Source organism: Saccopteryx leptura, chromosome 9, assembly GCF_036850995.1.
Source record: "Saccopteryx leptura isolate mSacLep1 chromosome 9, mSacLep1_pri_phased_curated, whole genome shotgun sequence".
NCBI lineage: Eukaryota > Metazoa > Chordata > Mammalia > Chiroptera > Emballonuridae > Saccopteryx > Saccopteryx leptura.
In genome coordinates this window covers 76,178,950-76,204,706 of record NC_089511.1, presented here as the reverse complement: position 1 = coordinate 76,204,706, position 25,757 = coordinate 76,178,950, and the positions used below count along the sequence as shown (strand labels likewise).

The 25,757-nt window shown below is 43.4% G+C and overlaps 1 protein-coding gene across 7 annotated transcripts in view; it reads right to left on the bottom strand.

Annotated features, from left to right (window-relative positions):
* KAT6B (lysine acetyltransferase 6B) overlaps positions 1-11,701 on the bottom strand; it is a 207,508-nt gene extending 195,807 nt beyond the window's left edge. For 4 of the 7 annotated variants that reach the window (XM_066349988.1, XM_066349994.1, XM_066349995.1 and 1 more), the window contains exon 1: positions 10,451-10,657. The gene's annotated coding sequence lies outside the window, so the exon portion shown is untranslated. Of the gene's footprint in view, positions 1-9,184; positions 10,050-10,450; positions 10,658-11,570 lie in introns of those variants that run through there. The other 3 variants (XM_066349993.1, XM_066349992.1, XM_066349991.1) reach the window with 2 other exon arrangements.
* Positions 11,702-25,757: the final 14,056 nt, after the last annotated feature.

The window sequence follows — 25,757 nt, the reverse complement described above, 5'->3', positions numbered from 1 at the left end:
AGTTTTTTTAACACACATACAGCTAGGAGATGAGCAAAATCAGAAGTCTCTTATCTGCAGCCAATTCTCAACACACACACACACACACACACACACACATATATATATTATCCACTGGAAATTTTTAAATCTTAAACTGGTTTGTTTCTGACTCCACTGGCCCCACTGTAAATTAGTATACTCTAAGAGATTGAAAACCAATTTGATTTTAGTCTAAGCAGTCTCTAACTAGAAAGACAAATCTACAGGAAAGAATATGCATAATTCATTCAGAAGCCAAATAGAAATGCTTCTTTTCCTCCTGATTTAGAATTATCCACACCACTTCTATTTTTCAGAGCACTAGGATTTGTTTCATACATAGACAGAATATTCTATCAGTGCAACCCTAAAAATCATTATTCTCTTCTCATTTTTTTCTATAAAAACTTGAAAGTTGGACTAAAAGGCTATCAAAAAGAGAGTGAATCATTCCAAATTAATTCTGAGGACTCATGCTACATCAAATCAAATTATTCTATTTTCTGAGATCTTGAATCATTTTATTTTAACTACAAAATAATAGCAGTAAATTATATGGTTGTAGCATACAGTCTTCTAATAAAACACTATTTACATCACTCATTACAAACTATTCTAAACAGATCTAGAGAAATGCTTAGTCCAACATTGAGGTTTTGGCTTCATTAGTATATATAAATATCAGAACTATTCAGAAATATCCATGTCAAAATATCCTAATAATAAATATTATGTGATGCTTCCTCCGAGCTTTTACTAAACTGTGTGTTGTTTCAAACTCAATCCCATAACTCTCAAGTCATGAGATTATGGATGAGCCAAAAACAGTGGTAGAAAAAAATAAAGATTAATAATAGAGTTTACTCTTTTGTCATCCCGAGTTTTACTTGTAAAAAGTATTTTTAGCTCTCACTTTTATATATTCCTGGATCTTTTCACAGCCTATTATGTAACTAAGTGAGGATCCACAAATCTTAACAGTGTCTTAAGAAACAGAACATACCCTGCTTAAGGAAAGAGACATTAACTTCTTTCCTTCTATAACCATCCAGTACAGACTATTGGCAGAGTTGCTCAAAACAGCATCCTCAGTGAACAAATATGTGCTGTCTGACAACATCAAACATCATCCATATGGTGATATTTGTTAACTTCCAAGTCCGAGTGGCATCTATTTTCCTGAAAGTTACTGCTTGAGGCCCAAAACGTGTGAATTGGGAGGTAACGTTATAAATACTAATCAAAGAACCAACAAATACTTATGGAGATGTTGTTCTGGGAGTACAGTCCTATGGTAGGTGCTACAGGGATAAGAAACAATTAAGTACTGTTTTGTGGTACCTCAAAATATTAAACATAAAATTACCATATAACCCCATAATTCTATTTCTCAGTATATAGACCAAAGAAATGAAACAGGTACTCAAATAAGGAAACACACACACATTCATGACATCCACTATACACAATAGCAAAGGTCAAAACAGCCCAAATGTCTCCCAAAAGAAGAATGAATAAGTGTGTGTGTGTGTGTGTGTGTGTGTGTGTGTGTGTGTGTGTGTGTGTGTTTGTATATCTCCATACACTGGAATATTCTTCAGTCATAAAAAGGAATGAAGTACTAATACATGTTACAATGTAAATGATCTCAAAAACATGTTGTGAAAGAAGCTAAATACAAAAGGTAACATATCATATCATTCCATTTCTATGACACATTCAGAATAGATAACTCTATAAACAGAACATGGATTGGTAAGGCTTGGTGGGGTGGGGGTTATTTGGATTGATGAAAACGTTTTGGAACTAGATAGAGTAGTGGTCATATAACACTGTGAATATACTAAAACTCATTAAATTGTTCACTTTAAAATGGTTAGTTTTGTTATACAAATTTTGCCTCAATAAATTTTTTTTTGAAAAAGGAAAAAAAGCACTAAACTATAATAATGCCAACCATTTTCTGACAGGTACTGTGGGCTAGACACTTTAAATAGATTATCAATAAACCTTAAATCAACCTGCAAGGTAGCATTGTCTTGCAAAAGAAAACTGAGACCTGACTTAGTCAAAACCTCAGACCACTAAGTCATGAAGGGTTTTAATTCAGATGCTAAATCCTAAACTTTACCCCTTTCTCCGTTGGTTTTCAGACTGGGCTTCCTGGATCTCTTATAAAGTGCCTTGTATGTCACCTGTAGGAGTCGCTGGTGAGTTAAACACTAGGGCCACCACCCTTTCCAAAAATAAAACACCTCACCCTTGCTGTTCATACAATATGGCTTCTCCGTAAAAGTCACTTAAAAAAAAGGTTTTCTCTGATTACAGAGGAAAAAAGACTAGAAAAAACTGTGACTATTACCACAGCTCAGTGTGGATAGGTAGAACACCCCTTGGATGTATGGGACTTAAACTGGACCTTGAAAGACAAAGCAGCCTGAGCAGGAAGTGGTGCAGCGGACAGAGTGTCAGCCTGGGAATCTGAGGATCCAGGTTTAAACCTCGAGGTCGTGGCATGAGCGCAGGCTAACCAGCTTGAGCGCGGGGTCGCCAGCTTAAGTGTTGGATCATAGACATGACCCCATGTCACTGGCTTGAGCAAGGGGTCACCAGTTTGGCTGGAGCCCCCAGGTCAAAGCACATACAAGAAAGCAATCAATGAACAGCTGTTGTAATGTAACCAGCAAGTTCCCCAAAGACACCAAGTCCAGATGAATTTTTTTTTAAATTAGTTTATTTTAGTGAGTAAAGAGAGAAAGAGAGAGAAGGGAGGAGCAGGAAGCATCAACTCCCATATGTGCCTTGACCAGGTAAATCCAGGGTTTTGAACGGGTAACCTCAGCATTCCAGTTCTATGTTTTATCCCCTGCGCCACCACAGGTCAAGCAAGTCCAGATGAATTTTTGAGAAGTTTATTAACTAAATGGCTAGCTACAGAGGCACAATCCCAAATCATACAGGCCCTCATACAGTTCTGAGACTGCTTTTATACAAAATCAAGTACTGGTTGGGGTGGGTAAGAAGGGCCTTGTGATCCCCTTGTCTAGAGGTATAGTTACTCTCATGACTTTAGGGTGAGTCCAAGTACAGGAATTCTTGATTAAGGTACATAAAAATTGTTTTCTAAGGTTTCAGATAAGTTCCATCTTCTAATTCTGTGTAGCAAGTGGCCCCAGGCCCCTGTCCAGAGAATTCTAGGAATTAGCTAAACTATGACTAGATGATCCAGTTGCTCTTGTAAGCCAGGAAGCTCCTGCATTCTTCTCTTTCCATTCTCTACAGAAAGGAGAGGGTAAGGGGCCTGACTTTTCCTCTTTAAACTAGCATTGCTAATGCTAAGTTTTACAGTTCCTTAGCACCTTATCACAAACTAAGGTGCTGCCAACTATGGGTTGATGCTTCTCATCTCTCTCCCTTCCTGTCTGTCTGTCTCTCTCTTTTGCTAGAGGTAGGGAGGGGAGGAAGGGGAGGGAAGGAAAAGGAAAAGGAAAGGAGGGAGAGAGGGAGGGAGGGAAGGAGGAAGGGAGGGAAGGAGGGAGGGAGGGAAAGAGGGAGGGAGGGAAAGAGAGAGAAAGAAAGAGAAAGAATGAAAGAAAGAAAGAAGAGAAAGAGAGAGAGAGAGAGAGAAAGAAAGAAAAAGAAAGAAAGAAAGAAAGAAAGAAAGAAAGAAAGAAAGAAAGAAAGAAAGAAAGAAAGAAAGAAAGAGAGAGAGAGAGAGAAAGAGACAAAGCAGAACTTGGACCACTGACTGGTCTCTTCTCCCAAATTCAAATCCTTCATGGCCCAATACAGACAACACTTTCTTAGAAACCCTACTGTTCTTTGTCTAACAAGAAGCTTTTCACTTTCTTACTATTTCTACACTGTATTATGCTTATTTGTGTACTGACCTGTTGGGCAGATAAAATATATTATGCTCATTTTGTTAAAGATGGCGCTGCCCACTTGGAAGCCCGTCGCCCAGGTAATGGTATGGGTTGCCCTTCTTGCTTGGGATGGGCGTAATTATATGAATGTGTGTTGAAGGCAGGCTGTGGGCAGGCAGGATCCTTGTAGCCTGAGGCTTGGTTTTGGGACTAAGCCTTTCCCATCTTTTTTGATGTGGGGTGGTGCACTCTCATGAGGAATCCTATTATGCCTCAGATAAGTATCAGAGATTTCCTTATTTGTATATTGGATTAAAGGTTTTGATTTCTACACTATAAAATGGGGGCAGACCGGGAGCTTGCTCTCTCTCAGTTCCTGAGATTAGCATTAGAGAGAAGAGCAGAGAAAGGCCACGTGGAGGAGGCCAGGAGAAGCAGCCAAGATGGTGGAGTGCTGAGTGAGAAGCCAGTTTGTGCAGAGTATCTGCAGGGAGAAGGAAGGAGATGGGGAACAGCGGTGAATAAGTCTGGCGCGCTAGAAACCTTTGATTCTAGGAAACTCGGATAAATCAGTGGCTTTGGGAGCCCTGAATGGAAAGGAAAGTGTTTTCCCATTATGTGTATTACTTGCCCGCCAGGTGCAAGCTAGGATTAAAGCTAATAGCTCACCAGTTCTTAGCTCCATTGTTTCATTACCATCAGTCTGAATCTAATGCGAACCTGCATGGGCAAGGCGGCTGTGATGGTGGCCGTGGCTACTGGCCTCACCTCCCTTACTAGTCAATAAAATTCTTACGGGCATTCATGTTTGATTCATCTTTGTATGTCCCAAGATTTCCCAGGACCACAAGTTGAACATGAAGGATTCAATTCCTATTTGTTAAATGAATGCACCAGTGAATGAATGAAGGGAATCTAGAAAGCACAGAAGCTGAGAATGAGTCATCGAAGGGACACAGTACATGTGCATGCCTAGAGAGGGTATGTGTTAAAGAACAGTAAGAAATAAAGCTGACTGTGACAAAAGCTAGGCTGAGACATGCAAACACAACAGATGAAGTGGAAGCCACTGCAAGAGTGGCATGCACGTGTGTACATGCGCACGCGCACACACACACACACACATTGTTGAAAGTTTTGATCACTCTGGGAATAGTATCCATCCAGTAAAGGTTGGAGGGAAGGAAGACTGAAGAAACAAACAAAAGCATCAGTACTTCATTTCCCCAAACATCAATCTGGTTCAACTTATAAATCTAACTCAGCAACAAGCCCAGAGTAGGCACTCAATAAATGTGAGCTGAACTGATTATTTAATTCATCTTTTTAGAATAATACTAAATTCTTTCTCACTACTCATTAACACAGAGAGTTTTTAATTCATGAGCTAATACTGTTTTCTAAAGATTTCTTAAGAGGCTAAATCACCATGAAAATTATCATTTCAACTAAAACATATTATATTAATTGGAAGTTTAATTTTTCATGTCATGCTCTCCTAGTTGACAATATCCTGTTATGTCATTGAACTATAATTATGTAAATCTGCTTCAACAAACAATAACTGAACCATCAATAAACTATTATGGCTTCCACAATCCCTGGCAAAGATTAGTTTCAACATCATCATAAATTAGTAGACATGTCCCAAATCTCCTAGTGAAGCCTATGAATTAGGTTTGCACAGTCACCTCTGCATTCAAGTGCTCAATAGTTTGTCTCTAAACTTGAATCACACTGTTAGGAACCTCACAAGAAATCTGATCCCTTATAAAACAGAGGACTTTTAGAGACAAGATGAAAAGTCAGTTGAAATCATCAGGCCTCTGGAGCCAGGACACACTGACTAGTAATGATAATATTATAACTAAGCACTTTCATTTAAGAAATAACCAACTAGGCCCTGGCCGGTTGGCTCAGTGGTGGAGCATCGGCCTGGCATGCAAGGGGTCCCGGGTTCGATTCCCGGCCAGGGCACACAGGAGAAGCGCCCATCTGCTTCTCCACCCCTCCCCCTCTCCTTCCTCTCTGTCTCTCTCTTCCCCTCCCGCAGCAAGGCTCCATTGGAGCAATGATGGCCCGGGGCGCTGGGGATGGCTCCTTGGCCCCTGCCCCAGGCGCTAGAGTGGCTCTGGTCGAGGCAGAACAACGCCCGAGGGGCAGAGCATCGCCCCCTGGTGGGCGTGCCGGTGGAGCCCGTCGGGCGCATGCGGGAGTCTGTCTGATTGTCTCTCCCCGTTTCCAGCTTCGGAAAAATACAAAAAAAAAAAAAAAAAAAAAAGAAATAACCAACTAGCCTGACCTGTGGCAGCACAGTGGATAAAGTGTCGACCTGGAACGCTGAGGTCACCGGTTCAAAACTGAGCTTGCCTGGTCAAGGCACATATGGGAGTTGATGCTTCCTGCTTCTCCCCTCCCCCTTCTCTCTCTCTCTCCCTTCTCTAAAATGAATAAAGTCTTTAAAAATTCTTTAAAAAAAATAAAAAAGGGGGAAAAAAAAAGAAATAACCAACTAAATTTAGAATGTCAAAAAAATTCTATTCAATCCTAGATTTCTACCTGATTACAAATTAGCTTCAGCCGGGTTTTAATGACAAGGACTGAGAACAACATAATATGAAAAAAAATATGAAATCTAAATTTGTAAAAGATTATCCTGAAAATACAGACCATTTAACTTTATCACGGATATCTTCAAAAAGGCAACCCAGTTTAGGGTGGAAACAAAGTAGGGTTTCCCTTTGAGAACCTCAAGAAAACTATAGGTCTATTTTTTAAAATGTACACATGTACATACAGATATTTGCATACAATTTCAAGGGTTTTCAGAACCTCTGTTGTCCATCTAAGAACCTCTTAAGGTCCACTGTCTACTTTAACTTTACCTATGTTAAATTTAATTTTTAAAAAATTTTTAATTTTTATACAGCGAAATCAGTAATTTTATCCAGTTTTATAATTATCTCTATGTGCTTTAATTAGGGCATGTCACATTAAAAGTAAAGTTATTCTCATCATTTCTGGATATTATCAAATATCTTCAGAAATGTTATTCAACAAGGACTCCGTACTATGATGAGATGTATCTAGAGAGTTCAGGATTCAAGTCCTCACTCTGCTAGCTACCTAAGCTGTGGGATACTGGATATGTTACTTAATCTAAGTCTCAGTTTTCTCATCTGTTTCTGCAGACCTGTAAAGAGGAACACTTGAGATAACAAATATGAAAGAACCAAGGATGATGATAGACACATAGCAGGAACACAGTAAAATGCTAGCTCATAAAAGGAAAAAAGGCAATACAGTCAGCTGGAAACCTATAAAATCTAATCTGGCAGAACTTGTCTATATGAGCGCTTTCTCCTAAGAGGCAGAAGTCAGCACCTGGCTCTTATAGTTGTCGTGAAGTAAACAGTCAAGACAGAAAACAGAAGAAAGTGAGAAAAACAAAAACAGATTTATAAAGGTGAGGACTGGATCAAGAAAAGTATACTTTACTCATAATCACACATCTTTTAATGTCAATAAATCTTTTAGAAGAAAATAATACAAAGAATATCTACTTGACCTGAGGGTAGGAAAGGAGTCTTAAAACAAGACACAAAAAGCACTAACCATAAAGAAAAGACCAGTAAATTTGACTCCATTAAAATTAAGAACTTCAGTTCATTTAAAGACACCCTAAAGAGAGTGAAAAGGCAAAGCACAGTATGGAAGAAGGCATTTTGCATACACACATGACAAAGGATTTGATTCCAGAGTAAATGATTTCTAAAATAGCAATAAAAGACACAAGGCCCAATTAAAAAAAAAAAATAGGGGACTTAAACAGGTACTTTACAAATGAAGAAATCCAAATAGCCAACAAATATATGAAAAGCTTTTCAACCTGATTATTAACCAGGTCAATGCAAAGTTTACCAGATCAGCTATTTGAAAACCTAACAAGACAGAGTTGGAGAGGACAGGAAAAGGGAACTCTGATATATCAGTGGAGGGAATGTAACCTAGAACAACGCTTTGGAAAAGTTTGAGATTCCCAATAAAGTTGAAGACAAGCATAACCCTGTGACTAGGGAGATCATACAACTTGTCATCCAAATCCAAATATTTTTGAGAATTAAGGGTGTTATATTAATGGTTACATTGGGACAAGAGGCATAAGCCACGACAAATGGTCCCCCTGCCTATGAACCAGCAATTTCATTCCTAGGTGTACATCTTAGAGAAACATGTACACATGTGCACCAGATGACAGGTACAAGAACACTCATGGCAACTTTGTTCATAATTTCCCCAAACCAGAAACAACTCAAGCTTATCTAGCAACAGTAGAATGGATAATACAAAAATTGTGGAGGGCTGCGTGAGTCCTATAAAAAGTTTAAAATTTTGGAAATGCAAAGTAAAGCATCACAGGGAAGAAAGAGCACTTCATCACTCTTCTCCCTTCCATGTATCATTTACCATTCTGCAAGCAGAAAAATGATCACCACAGCTCACACGCTCCTACTTTCAAAAAAGTTTCCTTTTCTTTCACTTTATACAAATACAGGCATCTGTATTCAGAAAAAGTCAAGGTATTTTGCAGAGAACTGTGTAAAAGACTGAAAAGTCACCTATTAAGAATCCTGGCATTTAACAGAACCAGATCACTTAAATCTTCTCACTGGTATATGAAAATCCATGAGAGTTTCTGAAATAAATTAAAATTATTTATCAAACTTTCTCAACTACCACCCAAAACTCACCCTATTTTCCTTTCCTTCACGTTATGCCTTACATCTGAGAGTTTCCACTTTATCTTCACGAGCAGCATGTGAGAGAAACACTTGGTATAAAGGCAATTACAACATCCACCCTACTTAGATGCCTGGGTATGGCTGGTAGGCAGGCAACACTTCTACTGACTATGTCTTCATCACCAGCCAGTCATTCCCCTAAATTTCTCTTTTAATGTTAAAACCTTCCATGTCTCTATCTTCTTTTTAACTATCATTTCATCTTCCCAAATTTCAACTTTAAGTAGAAGTTTCCAGGTAAAAATCTTATCCTTTAATGCATGTAATGTTAATCTTTCCTTCTTAAATACATAAAAGACTGTCCCAATCCATTTTAATACATGTGTAAAGAATTTGTGAATAGCAAAAGAATGGAGTGTTTTATTTCAGGGCTATCTCCAAAAAATCTATGGTACACAAGATCGGAAGAATCTACCTTACTCATAGTCATAGCAAAAACAAACCAACCCCACACACATCTTTTTTTAAGCATCTCAGAACTCTATTCCACCATACCTAATTTCCATATGCAGCTTCCATCTCCTGTCCATATAAAAGAGTCTTCATATACTCTTTATCTTGAATTTCCTGGTACCTCTGCCCCAAACATTCTTGGTTCATTGGTTTCTTTAGCATATCCCAACACTCTCTCCCAACTGCAGTTTAAACTCCTTCATGGGGGATTTGTAGCCCCTCCTCTGCCTTTGCTCCCAGTCTCTCACCACTACTTGCACTCTGCCCATACCAAAGTCTTCCTGAGACAGTCATCCTGCTCCCCTTTTCCTGCCTGCCCCACCTTCAAGACTCCAGCTCAGGTTTCACCCAAGAAATCCAGCCCATCAAACAACCCAATCTCCCAAACTAACACTTTTCTTCAGTCATAATCACCCAGACATACCCATCTTTCTTCACACCTCTGCCTCTTCGCACTCCATCTCCAGGAGATTTTCTGCCACAGGTGTATTTTACAAGTTCTAAGTAGCCTCCCTTCACATTTATGTCAGCTTCGCTGTCCAATCTTCCTGAGACTCTCCTAAGCACAACCATACCATCCTTCCATGCTTTTAATGCTTCATATACCTCCACAAGCTAGCAAACCTTTCTATTCCAACATGCCAATTCATTCCAATATCCCCTTCCCACCACAGCAACTGTACCTGCTCTTCCCATTCCCCCAGTACTTCCTCCAACCCATTACCTACTCTGCACTGCTCTGTCCACTCTTTTCCACATCCACCACACCCAAACCCACTCTTAACTCTGACTCGAGATAAATGCACTCACCCTTTTGAATAATTTTACCTGCCCTATATACCCCTCAGCCCCCCTTCCACATCTCCAATATTGCACCTATCCCAACTCTCCCTTCTGCACCTGTTTGCACACCTCCAGTTTCCCTCCCATCCACCCCCTCTCTAGTCCTTCCCAGCTACTAGCGGCCCCCCACAGTTCCTACCAAGTCACTCCCACTCAGAATATCCCTCCGAGCCCCCGCCTCCGGACCACCCGAGCCCCACCCCCACTCCGGTAGAGCCCCGCCCCCTCCACCTTTCAGCTCCGCCCCCTGCCCCGGAGGTTCCGCTAAGGGGCGGGAACTGTCCTTCCTCCCCTTTCCCCCGCCCCCTACCGTCACGCTCTGGGGCAGCCTGACCCCAGGCGGCCCCGCGGTGACCCTCGCGCAGAGGCCTGTGGGAGGGGCATAACAAACCCCCTTCTCCCCCCCTTCTGCCCCCCTCCCGTTCAGTCTCCACCCCCTGGGAACGCGCGGAGTGGGTAACAGACCTGGCCGCGCGCCACCGCCACCGCGCTTGCCTAGGGCGCTGCCGCTGCCTAAAAAAGAAGCCGCGGCTGCCGCCTGGAGGAGGTGCCGTCGCCTCCGCCACCGCTGCCGCCGCCGCCAGGGGTAGGAGCTAAGCCGCCGCCATTTTGTGTCCCCCTGTTGTTGTCGTTGACATGAATCCGACATGACACTGATTACAGCCCAATGGAGTCTCATTAAACCCGAGCCACGGCCCCGCCCCGGCGCTGTTCCATTGGACAAGGCTGCAGACACTTAGGGCCACTCGTTGGTCTACCAATCTGTCCGTCACCCAAACACTAACCACTCTACAGCCCATTGGGGCAGGTTCCTGCCGGTCATCTCGCCTCTGCAAGGACACACCCATCGACCGAGCTCCCCCCCATCCAGCACCACCCCAGGGGTGGGTTCACTGCCAGTACCAATCGACAGACCTCTAGGCCCGCCTCCTCTGGGTGCCTATTGGTCCAGCCCTTTTTCTCTCTCCCAGATACCGTGCCACCTCTACTTCCACCTCCCCGCCCCCTCTACCTCTAGAAATGGATTGGGTCTACTCGCAGGAAAGGCACTTGGCCTTATTGGTTACAGAAAACGCCAATCAGAAGGTCTTCTCCCTCTCCCCTCCCCCACTCCACCCCAAACCCCTAGCCCGCAGCTAAAGTTTGTGTGAGAGCCGATCGCTGGCGGCGGCCGCAGGATTTAGGGGTGGGCGCGGGCGGGCGCGCGCGCGCGCGCAGGCGGGCACGCGAAGTTAAAATTCGAGGTTCTCAGTCGTCAGCTCCAGCGGTGAAGCGCGCGGACGGGCGCGCCGCCCGGAGCGTTCCATCCCGCCCCCTCCTCCACCCTACCCCGTCCCGTCCTGTCCCGGGCGACTACTCGCCCGCCCCCTGGCTCGCATCCTTACCCCCCACACACCCCCAACCTGCAATCCCCAGGCAAAGTGCAGGCAGAACGATGTCGCTGCAGCCTCCTTAACCATCCCATGCCGAGGGGGAGCAAGCACCTACCCGCCAGGCGTGCACCCCCCCGGCTCCACACTCGCCCGTGTCTGCAAGCACGTGCACCGTTCGCCGATGCCTCCAGCCACCCCGGTCCCCGGCTAACCTCGCCTGCAGCCCGGCCAGTCGCTTGCTGCCCTTTGTTGCTGCAGCCTGGGTCTCCCCGCTGCCTTCCTCAGCCTCCGCCTCGTCCTTTGCCAGCCACCCGGGTCCGCAGCGCCGCGCTCCCCCCGCCCGGGACCCACCGCCGCCGCCTCCTTCTCCTCCGCCTCCTCCTCCTCCTCGGCTCCGGGCTGCAGCGCACAGAGCCCGAGGCAGCGCCGCCCAGCCCCGCTCCCCCCGCGCCGCCAGCTAGCCCGCCCGGCCCGGCCGGGGGCGCAGCCTGGACCCCGCCCGCCCCAGTCCCCGCCCCGGGGGTACCTGCCTCCGCCTTGGGGGGCTCCGCTCGGCGCCCTCGGGGGAGGGCGAGGATGCCGGTGTCCGCAGGAGGATGGGGACGCCTGGGCCGTTTGGGGCGGGGAGTGTGCCCTCCAGGGCTGGGACTGAGAGGTGCGGTCCTCCCCAACGCGCCCCCCTCCCACTGCTGTGGGTCCCAAACTTCGTCCTACGCCTGGGCCTTGCACCCTCGGGCGATCGCGACAGTTTTGGGGTGGGGGATGCCTCAGGAGCTCTGTCTACCCTGATCAGGAAGAAGAGGGAGCAGTGACATTCAGCGACTGCGGACAGGGCACGGCAGCGGCATCCTTGGGTGGGAGTGGGGATGTCAGACGCGGGCTGGAGGGGGAAGCTGCCCCTCAAGATGCTCTCTCCCGGCCTGCGAGGAGCTGGAGAGCTCTGAGCTGCGTTCTGAGTGCTTTCTAGGGCGGTGCAGCCGGATGGCAGGGGTGCTTGGGGGCGGAGGAGTTGGGGAAAGACCGCTGGGGGGCCCATCCCCCCTCTCCTGTTGCCCTCGCTCGAAGGAAAGCTGATGGCGAAGTTCGGTTTTCCAGGCTTCCCCTGGGCCCCCCGAGTTCCTGAGGCCCACATGAGGGAGGCTGGGGGCTCCTCTGTCCGCCCAGGCAAGGCCACTCTGACGCTGCCCACATGCCTCTCAGCTCCCTCCAGACTCTGAAGAGTTCTTCCCCAGAGATGGGTTGGATGCTGGCATAGGAGACAAGAAAATAATAAAAGTAGACTCGAGAAATGGCTCCTACAGAGTTTGAGTACAAAGTTTCCCTTCCCAGGCGCCATTTCTTTTAGAGGGGGAGAACTATGGCTTTGTAAAAGAACCAAGTTTCAGGCATGGTGGCCTGGGTGGAAAACCACCTGTTGACTGAAGCCTGTCCCTGGAGTCAGGCCATCTTGGGCCTTTTGTAGGGTGATACATGGTGCCAGGGAGAGGGGGCTTCCTGTCTTGGTTGACATCCTGGTGTCCTGACGCCACTGACACTGCAGCTGCAACATCTTCCACTCCCCATTAGAAACCACGGTACAAACTAGGTAGGTACTTGGTTACAGCAGCTTATCTCAGACAAACAAAACCAGCACAGCCCTGTCAAATGAAGAGTGCACACAATACACACTTCACTTTTTAAAGATGGTCTGCTCCTTTGAGGCATGAGCTGCTCCTACTTACATGCTTCTTGGCAGCAAGGTGAGAAAGGTGCTAAGACAAAGGGCAGAGAGTTGGATGAAAGGATAGAAAAAGGGAGAGGGGGAGCAGGATACTTGTAATGCTACACTGAAAACTGTCACGAGTTCCATTATAAACCCCTTTTATAGGTGTTTTATTACTTGGTTGTTAGTTTTTAAAACACAAACCTCTTTAGATTAAATCTTGGCATTCACAGACTCAGTTCAGGGAAACAAAACACAGGGAAAGATCCCCCTCCCACCATGGGCTTGGCTACTTTTGAGTTACATTACTGATAAAACAAACAAACAGCAGGTTGGGTTTCTTCAGAGTCTCTGTCTGCCTCCTCTATTTAGTATCCTCAGTAGCTGGCTCAAGGTGAATTTTTACAAGCCATTAGTTCATAATTCAGTCTAGTTCATTTAGATATTTCAAAGAGAAGACATTTATAAGGTGTGCTTTTTTTTTAATAATGCAGGTGCTGGAATTTTTATTTTACAAAAGTAACTAAGTAAACTTAAGAATCCTGGCAGACACTTCAGCCTTTATGTTCTTCTTTTTTCCCCTAGGGTCTGCCCAGATGCACTTTATTTTGTAACTTAGGTCTGAGTCCGCCGGATTGCATTTTATCTCAAGCAATAAAAATAAACCATGCCTTAATTAAAAACAAGTTTCAAAACCCCAGATCTATACACTCAAACTGAAGTATGCTAAAGAAGCAACCAAAGACAATAAAACCCAAAAAGACCATATTTAAGATGTCTTCAGCCAATGAATTGTGGGAGATTTATGAGCATCTAACACTCGTTATCACTAATGAGTTAGCCACATGGATTTCCATTGCATCAAGAAGTGAAGAGACACCTTAGAGAGAAATGGGACTTATTTGTCTAAACTTGTACTCCTGTAACCTCAAGACCTGGCAACCACAGAAGAAATATCTTTATCTAATATCTCGCTGTGTTTTCTGAGATTCCTTTCTTAATAAACAAAGTTCCCCAACAGGAACATGCAAGGAAAGGGAATGTGCTGCGTTCCCATTGATACTCCCCTCTAAGGTTACTTGTCCTTTGAGAAATCCTGGCTCTTCAGATAAGTGGAACTGGAAAGGATAACAGAGACACAGCCAGAGGTACTTAATGCTTACTCCTAAACGTCTCTCTTATCTGTGGTATCTCAAGTCCTCTGCTAAGCCAAACAGCTCAATTAAGAAGTTAACCTAGAAATAACTTGAATTGAAAACCAAGCATCCTGCAAAATTTGCAAGCTGACTATGCTGAAGGATTATAAATTCAGGGGTTCATCTGACCAGTCTTCCTCCCTCCCCCAAGACATCTGCCAACATCTACCACTGGCCAGAACTACTGGCAACTACAGTTAAACTGCTGGTTTGGTTCACAGATCACTGGCATCAAAATGATCTAGGAGTGAGTACTTAAAACAGTTTCTTTGGCCTGACCCCAGAGTTTCTGATTCAGTAGGTATGGAGTAGGGCTTCTAAATCTACATTTTTTAGCCATGACTTTACTTGGAACTTATTGTCACAAAATTTGAGAAGCACTGGTCTTAGCTGAATCCTTTTCTTCCAACTGGAAAGGAATGTGTTCTGTGAGTGTTTTATCTGAAGGGTATGTATGGTCCCTAGGATGATTCCATGGTCTGACCTATTTGTCCTTAGTCCTTAGAATTAAAAAAAAATGTTTCAGGAGCTGAAGGAAACCAGGAGGGTTTGATCTTTTGGGTTTTTTTACTTGCTCTGAAGTAAGTCAGAAAAACATCCTGATAAGAGGTATCACATCCACAGATGCAGTGACAAGTCCTTCTGAAGGAAATTGGGCAGGGGGGCAGCAACCGGGACCCTGAACTGATTTGTTTAGGCCTCAGCTCATGATTTTTATTACATTCGATTAGTCACTTAAAACAGTGGCCCCCAACCTTTTTTGGGCCACGGACCGGTTTAATGTCAGAAAATATTTTCACGGACCGGCCTTTAGGGTGGGACGGATAAATGTATCACGTGACCGAGACAAGTGTCAAGAGTGAGTCTTAGATGGATGTAACAGAGGGAATCTGGTCATTTAAAAAAAATAAAACATCGTTCAGACTTAAATATAAATAAAATGGAAATAATGTAAGTTATTTATTCTTTCTCTGCGGACCGGTACCAAATGGCCCACGGACCGGTACCAGTCCGCAGCCTGGGGGTTGGGGACCACTGGCTTAAAAAACATCGGTCTACACCACAAACCTTTCCAACTGCCACATGGAATTGCCTCTCTTCATTGACTGGAAAGTGTGGCCCCACAAGGTCAGTGTCTGATTACATCAGTCAATGGCAGAGGGGGTAGAGGATGGTTAGTCAAACCACTCATTTTGAATAGGGTAGCAAATCCAAGCAAAAGCTTTGTGTATGAACAGCCAGTACTATCTTAAACACGGGTACTCTGCACCTATACTCACTGTGTTTTCCTGTTGAAAAACCGTTAATGTCTTTTAAATGCAAACTCCTTAGCCTACCTCTAAGACTATGCACATCTGCACCCAACCAATATCTCATGTCTAGCTTCTGCCAGCTCACCACACTCCTCCATGGCTCAGCACACACTGTTCCCTCTGCAGCCATGCCCACCATTCCTATCTTCTCTGATGAAGACCCTGAAGAAGAATTCCTCCAAATTCTTGCCTGGCTGCTGCCTCCTCTGTGAAGTCTTCCTGATCTTTGCAAAGGCCCACAGGATTTGAGCATACCTTTACTCCAGCCCTGGCACTTGTTAAATACTCTGTTAATATTTGTTGAAATTATGGAATAAATAAAAGCACTTGCCACCTTGTGTTGTCACATTTTGCCTGTCTGTTCTCCTAATTAGCTTTTCTACTGCAGAGATCAGCTTGTTCATTTGGGTAAGTACTCTAGAGCCTGACACATAGAAGCTATTTAATAAAGAAACATGATCTATACCAGACCCCACATTAGAATTACCAAAGAAACTTTTGAACCAACCTAGCATGTAAGTCCCACTGGCAACCACTTAAATAAGACTATCTAGGAGTGGGGCCCATTCATCAGTTGTTTTTTCATTGATTTTAGAGAAAGAGGATGAGAGAGAGAGAAACATCAATTTGTTGTTCCACTTATCCATGCATTCACTGGTTGAGTCTTGTATGTATCCTAACCCAGAATTGAACCTATGACCTTGACTAGTGGTATAATGCTCTAAACAAGTGAGCTAACTGACAAGGGCCATCAGTATTTTTTTCAAACACCTTGTGCAGAATAAAGAAACTGTTGATTTATATAAATCAAGAGGATGTGAGAAATTCTGAAGAAGAAGGTAGTAAAAGATTATAAAATTAGCTAAATGTGGCTGAGAGATCAGAGTTCCCAGAGATCTTTTTGTTTTTGTTTTGAGACTCAAAATTATGGTGATCTTTCATTAATCATTATAAGAGACTATTAATAGACAGTTTTTAGCACCAGGCTATATCTCAAAGAAAGCTTGAAGTACTCCAATATTTAATGTAGTGATTTCCCAGTGACTTGGATTTTCAAATTTGGAAGGAACTGACAGAGTTGTCAACTTTAAATTTTGATGATAAGGACATTAAAAAAAAACTGGGAGGGTAGTAAAGAGGGACAAATATACAGTGACGGAAAAGGATTTGACTTTGGGTGTTGGGCACACAACATAATCACCAGTTCAAATGCTATAAAATGTTTACCTGAAACCTATGTACTCCTATTGACCAATGTCACCCCACTAAATTTCATTTTTCTTTGGTATTTTTCCGAAGTTAGAAGTGGGGAGGCAGGCAGCTCCCACATGCGTCCAACCAGGATCCACCCAGCATGCCCACCAGGGGGCAATGCTCTGCCCATCTGGGCCGTTGCTCCGCTGCAATCGGAGCCATTCTAGTACCTGAAGTGGAGGCCATGGAGCCATCCTCAGCCCCTGGGGCCAACTTTGCTCCAATGGAGTATTGGCTGTGGGAGGGGAAGAGAGAGAGAGAGAGAGAGAGAGGAAGGAGAGGGAGAGGGGTGGAGAAGCAAATGGGCGCTTCTCCTGTGTGCTCTAACCAGGCATCAAACCCGGGACTTCCATATGCCGGGCCGACACTCTACCTCTGAGCCAGCCGGCCAGGGCCTAAATTTAATTTTCTAAATAAAAAAATTTTAAGTGAGAGGAGGGGAGATAGACAGACTCCCACATGTGCCCTGACCAGGATTCACCCAGCAGCCCCTGTCTGGGGCCAATGCTGGAATCAAGCTTTTTTTTTTTTTTTTTTTTGTATTTTTCTGAAGTTGGAAACGGGAGGCAGTCAGACTCCCGCATGTGCCTAAACGGGATCCACCCGGCATGCCCACCAGGGGGCGATGCTCTGCCCATCTGGGGCATTGCTCTGTTGCAACCAGGGCCATTCTAGCGCCTGAGGCAGAGGCCATGGAGCCATCCTCAGCGCCTGGGCCATCTTTGCTCCAATGGAGCCTTGGCTGCAGGAGGGGGAGAGACAGAGAAGAAGGAGAGGGGGAGGGGTGGAGAAGCAGATGGGCGCTTCTCCTGTGTGCCCTGGCCAGGAATCGGGCCCGGGACTCCTGCACGCCAGGCCGACGCTCTACCACTGAGCCAACCGGCCAGGGCTGGAATCGAGCTATTTTTAAAGCTCCTAAGGCTGACACCCTCATACCAGCACTTGGATCAACAGAGCTATTCTCAGTGCCTGGGCCAACACTTGCACCAACTGAGCCACTGGCTGCAGCAGGAGAAGAAAGCGAGAAGGGGAAGAGAAGCAGATGGTCCCTTCTCATGTGTGCCTGGACAGGGGATCAAACCCAGGACATTTATATGCCAGGCCAATGCTCTATCCACTGAGCCAACTGTCTAGGGCAGGCATGGCCAACAGTTTTTGCCCCCGGGCCAGATTAAAAAGAAAACTTTTTTCACGGGCCAGATGAAATATTATAATTAAAAAATGTTAAATACAAAAACAATTTGTTTAAGTAAACAAAATTTTATTATGTAATTTGTTTAATTAAATGTGAGTGAAATAAATTTTAATATACAATATTATTTTTAATAAAAATATAATTACATACCAAATAAATATCCAAACTGTATCACAATCAATCGAAACAATATTTAATTAATAGAATGAGCTTGAAGGGGTTATATCTCAAATAAAACAATTATTTCGTTTTACGAACAGCCTGGACATGTTTTCAGTTATCAACTGTAGCTATTGTCTATATACTACAATGCCACTTGATTCAGCACACTTGACCACAAAAATAATGAATTGTTTGACCTTGGGTACACACTGGCAAACTCCACCTAAAAGAATGTGGGTTTCACATTGCTGCTAAACATCAAACAGTTTATATCGGATACAGACGAGTACAAAAGTTGTAAATCTTTATAATGAAATTTTTAAAAAAAAATAAAGTATCGCGAATCCATTCAACCAATTATTGGAAATTAACCCTGAATTAGTCACATATGGAATTCTTTTCTGCGTATCACTATCTTCTTCTTTATTTCTTTTTACAGAGACAGAGAGAGAGTCAGAGAGAGGGATAGACAGGGACAGACAGACAGGAACAGAGAGAGATGAGAAGCATCAATCATTAGTTTTTTGTTGCGACACCTTAGTTGTTCATTGATTGCTTTCTCATATGTGCCTTGACGGGGGGAAGGGGGTGGAGGGGGGGGGGATACAGCAGACCAAGTAATCCCTTGCTTGAGCCAGCAACCTTGGGTCCAAGCTGGTGAGCTTTGCCCAAACCAGATGAGCCCGTGCTCAAGCTGGCAACCTCGGGGTCTCGAACCTGGGTCCACCGCATCCCAGTCCGACGCGCTATCCACTGCGCCACCGCCTAGTCAGACTCACTATCTTCTTAAATACCCCGATTTCCAATAATCAAAGACGCTTCTGCTTCTGAGTAGCTGAGATTTTAAAGTAGCGGCGAATATTAAAAATTTAATCGTAAGCCGCGTAAACTCATTATGCAGGCTGGATCCAGCCCGTGGGCTGTATGTTGGCCATGCCTGGTCTAGGGCCTCTAAATAAAATTTAAAATAAAATAAAAAGAACTAACTACCCTGCCTCTGTTGGTTAGAGCATCGTCCCAGTGCACCAAGGTTGCAGGTTCAATCCCTGGTCAGGGCACATATAAGAATCAACCAATGAATGCCTAAATAAATGGAACAACAAATTGATGTTTCTCTCTCTAAAATTAATAAAACATTTTTTAAATCAACCAATGGATGAATGGATAAATGAAGCAACAGGTCAGTGTTTCTCTCCCTTTCCCTTATTCCTCTAAAATCAATTAAAAAAATAAAATAAAATAAAACAAAATAAAAAGAACTGCCATCCACTATCTGCATTATTTCAAGAATAAAGGACATTTAAACCCCCCAAATATTAAGAACATAATTTCTGAATAAAGGGTAGCCTTTCCCACAAAAAGAAAGTGGATAACTTTACATCAACATGTACATTTTCTTTCTTCCTTTTTTTTTGAATTTTAATGCAGACAGTGAAACTTTATCTCTAAGTCTGGCTACCTGATCAGAATACATTTAGGAACCACTAGACTATTTTATACGTTTTTAGGAATAAGAAAGTGTAGATCATGTTCAATCTAACTACTGACAATTTTCTTCAATATTCTCAGCCCAAGGTGCTCAAGTAATCAAAGATGGTTTTCTCTTATTCTGTCTTCAATACAGAAAAAACTATATATAGCTCAGAGGGCAAGTGGCAAATACAAGATAGGCCAAAAGTAGCTTACAGATAGTTGTTCATATGGGAAATAATACAGTAATTAATAAATAATAATACAAGATAAACTGTTTCACATACAATTGTAAACCTACTTTTGTCCCACCCTATAATATGAAAGGGAGCCCTGGCTGGATAGTTCAACTGGTTAGAGCATCATCTCTATGTCAAGGTTGTGTGTTTGATCCCCAGTCAGGGCACATACAAGAATCAACCAATGAATGCATAAATAAATGAAACAACAAATCATGTTTCTCTCTCTCCCCCATCCTCTCTCTCTTAAAAAAATCAATAGATAAAAATTTTAGAAAACATATGGATGAGCTCTCAAATTAAAAGTAAGACAGCAGATATTTATACATCTTTGCCACCAACTAATGTGTGTCCTTGGCAAGTCACAGCATGGCATTGTCTTAAAACATGGGTTTTCTGCCTGACCTGTGGTGGCGCAGTGGATAAAGCGTCGACCTGGAAATGCTGAGGTCGCCGGTTCGGAACCCTAGGCTTGCCTGGTCAAGGCACATATGGGAGTTGATGCTTCTAGCTCCTCCTCCCCTTCTCTCTCTCTGTCTCTGCTCTCTCTCTCTCTCTCTCTCTCTCTCTCTCTGTCTGTCTCTCCCTCTCCTCTCTAAAATGAATAAATAAATAAAAATTATAAAACAAAAAAAAAATGGGTTTTCTGAGACAATAAACCCACACGGGCAGTTATGTCCTCAGAGCCTAGCATAGTGTCTGGTACATAGTAGATGTTCAGTAAATATCTGTTAAATTAATGAAAGTAGCTAAAGAATTGATAAAAGAGTAAAACATCTGAGTAACTTTATTTTTCCTAATGCATTCTTTACTTATGTTTGTCATAGAAAGTATGGATGCCTGACCAGGTGGTGGCGCAGTGGATAGAGCGTCGGACTGGGATGTCTTGGACCCAGGTTCGAGACCCCAAGGTCACCAGCTTGAGCGCGGGCTCATCTGGTTTGAGCAAAAAGCTCACCAGCTTGGACCCAAGGTCGCTCGCTCGAGCAAGGGGTTACTCAGTCTGCTGAAGGCCCACGGTCAAGGCACATATGAGAAAGCAATCAATGAACAACTAAGGTGTCACAACGAAAAACTAATGATTGATGCTTCTCATCTCTCTGTTCCTGTCTGTCTGTCCCTGTCTATCCCTCTCTCTAACTCTCTCTCTCTGTCTCTGTAAAAAAAAAAAAAAGAAAGTATGGATAATAAAGAAAAACAGGGGGAATGGGAGAAAAATTAGTTGTAGGTCCTGACACTGAAAGATGACATTTTGGCATATATTCTTCAGTCAATTTTTTTTTTAACCTCAGTCAGTATTTCTATTGTGACTGAAAGTTGAGATAAAAATTTCAGCTAGGGAAACCAGAGTATTAAGAAATAACTTACTAGAACTTACCAGACTGTTGAGCCTCCTCAGAAGATTTGCATGTGTCATAATCATTCCATTTCTGGAAATTTTTTTCTTTCAATTTTTCAACAGAAACGTAGAAAGAGGGCCTAAATTAACCTTTCCAGATATAAGGTACTCAATGCAGTCAACATCCCATTATTCAAATTAGCAAGTCTAAATCAACCCAAAGAAGACCAAAGAGATCAGCCTAGTGAGCCATTTTACCAGCTTAATTCCTTTTCTGGTATTCGTAACTAACAGCTTGTGGGAGAACATGGTTGAGCTTGATCACAACAACCTTGTGCAGAAACTCCCTCAGGGTTGGGATTGGGTTTGGTTCATCTTTATATTCTGCAAATTGCCTTGCATGTGGTAGCAATAAATGATGTTGAATAAAACAAAAGGTTAATGATCTGTTAACTATCTGCTTATCTAAAGCCTATACAGGTATTTTAAAGTTCATAAATTAGACTGTAAACTTCATAGCTTAAAGATTTCTTTTGTATATAGTGTCTTATGTATCATAGGCATTCATGAAATATAATGAAAGCATGCTAAATACATTTCCTAATCACTGTAAAATAGTACTTTCTGTTATGCCGTCTTTTCTAAGCTATATATGTTTCTTGGGGACTGTCTTTAAAACATTTAATATTTTAGCATTTGACCAATGGGTATCTTTTAATTATTATATACATTTGTTATTTTTTTCCCTACTGTGTATATCTGTATATGCATATACTTGGAACCACTCCCATCTGTTTTTCTTTTATTTTTTTTGTTTAACAGAGACAGAGAGAGAGTCAGAGAGAAGGACAGATAGGGACAGACAGACAGGAAGGGAGAGAGATGAGAAGCATCAATTCTTTGTTGCAGTTCCTTAATTGTTCAGTGATTGCTTTCTCATATGTGCCTTGACCAGGGGGCTATAGCAGAGTGAGTGACCCCTTGTTCAAGCCAGTGACCTTGAGCTTAAGACAGCAACTTTGGGCTCAAGCCAGCAACCATGGGGTCATGTCTATGATCCCATGCTCAAGGCAGTGACCCCTCGCTCAAGCTGGTGAGCCTCCGCTCAAGCCAGATGAACCCATGCTCAAGCCAACGACCTCGAGGTTTCAAACCTGGGTCCTCCATATCCCAGTCCAACACTCTATCCACTGCACCACTGCCTAGTAAGGACCATCTGTTTTTCTTTATTTTCCCTTGTTCTCTTTTTATCATTTGTTAGTCAAATAAGTTTGTAAATATGATATATATGTTTGTTCGTTTATAGTTTGCATTGGGTGTGGGAGACAGGCTGTAAACTCGCAAGGTCCTTATAGCCTAAGGCTTAGTTTTTTTTGTTTGTTTTTTTTGTATTTTTCTGAAGCTGGAAACGGGGAGAGACAGACTTCTGCATGTGCTCAACCGGGATCCACCCAGCACGCCCACCAGGGGTGAAGCTCTGCCCACCAGGGGGCGATGCTCTGCCCCTCCGGGGCATCGCTCTGTTGCGACCAGAGCCACTCTAGCGCCTGGGGCAGAGGCCAAGGAGCCATCCCCAGTGCCCGGGCCATCTTTGCTCCAATGGAGCCTCGGCTGTGGGAGGGGAAGAGAGAGACAGAGAGGAAGGAGAGGGGGAGGGGTAGAGAAGCAGATGGGCGCTTCTCCTGTGTGCCCTGGCCGGGAATCGAACCCGGGACTTCACGCCAGGCCGACGCTCTACCACTGAGCCAACCGGCCAGGGCCCTACCTAAGGCTTAGTTTTAAGACTAAGCCTTTCCCACCCTTTTAATACTAAGATCTTATCAACATCCTTCTAATATTAAGATCTTCTCAAAACTAAGCTTTTCCCCACACACTTGACTGTTGCATGATGTGGGGTGGTGCACTCTTATGAGGAATCCCACACCTCAGATAAGTGGCTTTGTATCAGAGACTTTCTTATTTGTATATTGGCTTAAAGGCTTTAATTTCTACACTATCAGATAAGGCAGACCTGGGGGGGGGGGGTCTCTCTCAGATCCTGCCATCAGCATTGCAGAGGAGAGGCAGTCAAGATGGCAGAGTGCTGAAGGAGAAGCCAGTTTGTGCAGAATTTGTGCGGAGAGGAGATAGGGAACAGAGGTGAATAAGGCTGGTGGGGCCTTTGATTCTAGGAAACTCAGAAGAGTCAGTGGCTTCGGGAGCCCTGAATGGAAAGGGAAGTGTTTTCCCACTGTGTGTATTTCTTGCCTGCTGGTTGTGAGCTAGGATTGAAGGTAATGGCCCACCAGTTCTTGGCTCGTTGTTTCATTACTGTCTGTCCAAATCAAATGCAAACCTGTATGGGCCAGACGGCTGTGATGGTGGCCGTGGCTACTGGCTTTACATCACTATCTATCCCTTTTTCTCCTTCTAAGATCAGGAGTATTATATGTATCATACTATTTCATTTATTGATTGATTTTAGAGAGACAGAGAGAGGAAGGGTGAGAAAGGAGAGCAAGAGAAGCATTCATTTGTTGTTCCACTTAGTTGTGCATTTAATGGTCACTTCCTGTATGTGCCCTGACTGGGGATTGATCCTACAACCTGTGTTGCAGGATGATGCTCTAATACACTGATTTAACCGGCCAGAGCCATGAGTACTATACTGTGAGGAGCTCCTCTCTCCTCCACAACTGTTTTAGAAACCCCTAGTGGAGTTTGTAGCTGATGTAATTTGTCACATATACTAGCTGGGACTGAAATCCTCTGTTTTCTTTCAATTGCAATGCCACACATCAAATGATAACCTTTAGTAAACACTCAGTAATGGCTCCTAAAGTTAGTTTCCTGAATCATAACTGATGACCTAAAATAAAACTCCAAGTTCAGTTTATTTGGAGTTTGTTGTAGTTCAGTCTGTGGCAGGAAGGTTAGTGTTCAGCTCTATATTTCACAGCCTTCCTTTCAATAGATGATGAAAGAAGTAATATGTATTACTTCTGGCTTAAGGAACTGAAGAACCAGGTGATCATTCTCCATTCCTCTCTTTTTTTTCCAAAGCATCTCAGAAGTCATGTGTTTCCAGTGAGGAACTAACTAAAGTTAGCAGAGCCACTGTTGGACAGGACCCCAAGTGACTGAATGGAGCAGACTCCTCCTGCTTGCCACTTGCTTTGACATGTAATAGGAGAAATGTGTTAAGCCAAAGAGATATTGAAGTTTGTCTACTACAGTAGGTAGTGGTGTTGCATAACCTAAATTAATATATTTCCTTAATACAGTACTTTACAAATACCTGTTTTAAATCTCAGTGACTATGTCTTTGAGGTAAAGTCACTTCCCTCTCCACTAATTAATCATTTTCTCCAAGCCCGCTAGCTGGCTTTCCATTGCCCATGGCTGCGATGGATATATAAAGTATAGTATGTTACATTGGAACTTTCTCTATAGAACTGTTGGTCAAATAAGTTTGTAACTATGATATATATGTTTGCTCACTTATAGTTTGTATTGGGTGTGGGGGACAGGCTGTAAGCAGGCAGGGTCCTTATAGCCTAAGGCTTAGTTTTAAGACTAAGCTTTTCCCCACACCCTTGACTATTGCATGATAAGGGGGTGGTGCACTCTTATGAGGAATCACATCATGCCTCAGATAAGTGACTTTGTATCAGAGACTTCCTTGTTTATATATTGGATTAAAAGTTTTGATTTCTACACTATAAAATGGGGCAGACTGGGAGCTTGCTCTCTCTTGGTTCCTGAGATTAGCATTAGAGAGGAGAGCAGAGAAAGGCCACGTGGAGAGAGAGGAGAGGAGAGGCAGCCAAGATGGCAGAGTGCTGAAGGAGAAGCCAGTTAGTGCAGAGTTTGTGCAGAGAAGGAGATGGGGAACAGAGGTGAATAAGGCTGGTGAGCTAGAAAACTTTGATTCTAGGAAACTCAGATAAGTCAGTGGCTTTGGGAGCCCGGAATGAAAAGGGAAGTGTTTTCCCACTGTGTGTATTTCTCGCCCACCGGGTACAAGCTAAGATTAAAGCTAATGGCCCACCAGTTCTTAGCTCCATTGTTTCATTACCATCTGTCCGAATCAAAGGCGAACCTGCATGGGCCAGGTGGCTGTGATGGTGGCTGTGGCTACTGGCTTTACAAGAACCTTAGTGAAACTATTGATGAGATGGCGAGAATTAAAAAGTGGATCAGCTTCTCCATGTGAATAAAAGCTGCGAAAGCCTGGGACAGAAGTGTCATTCTCAAGCTAGAATCGACTATCTTTTGTCCTGAAAAGGGAGAGAAGCAAGTCAGAATCAAACCACCTTAGTACTTCAGCATGACTTTGTTGGCTTCCAAATAATTAACTTTCTCACCTCTCATTTAATTGCTACAAGAATATTATATTTTTTAAACCTTTGAGTAGTGAGTTTTTTTCATGCTCGCTGACCCCTGGGAGTGAGTTATTTTTCAAAAAATGAAATTAGTTCCAGTTACAGTTTTATTAACTTAAAGTCATGTTTGTTTGACAACCAATTTATAGAAACAAGAAGAGCATA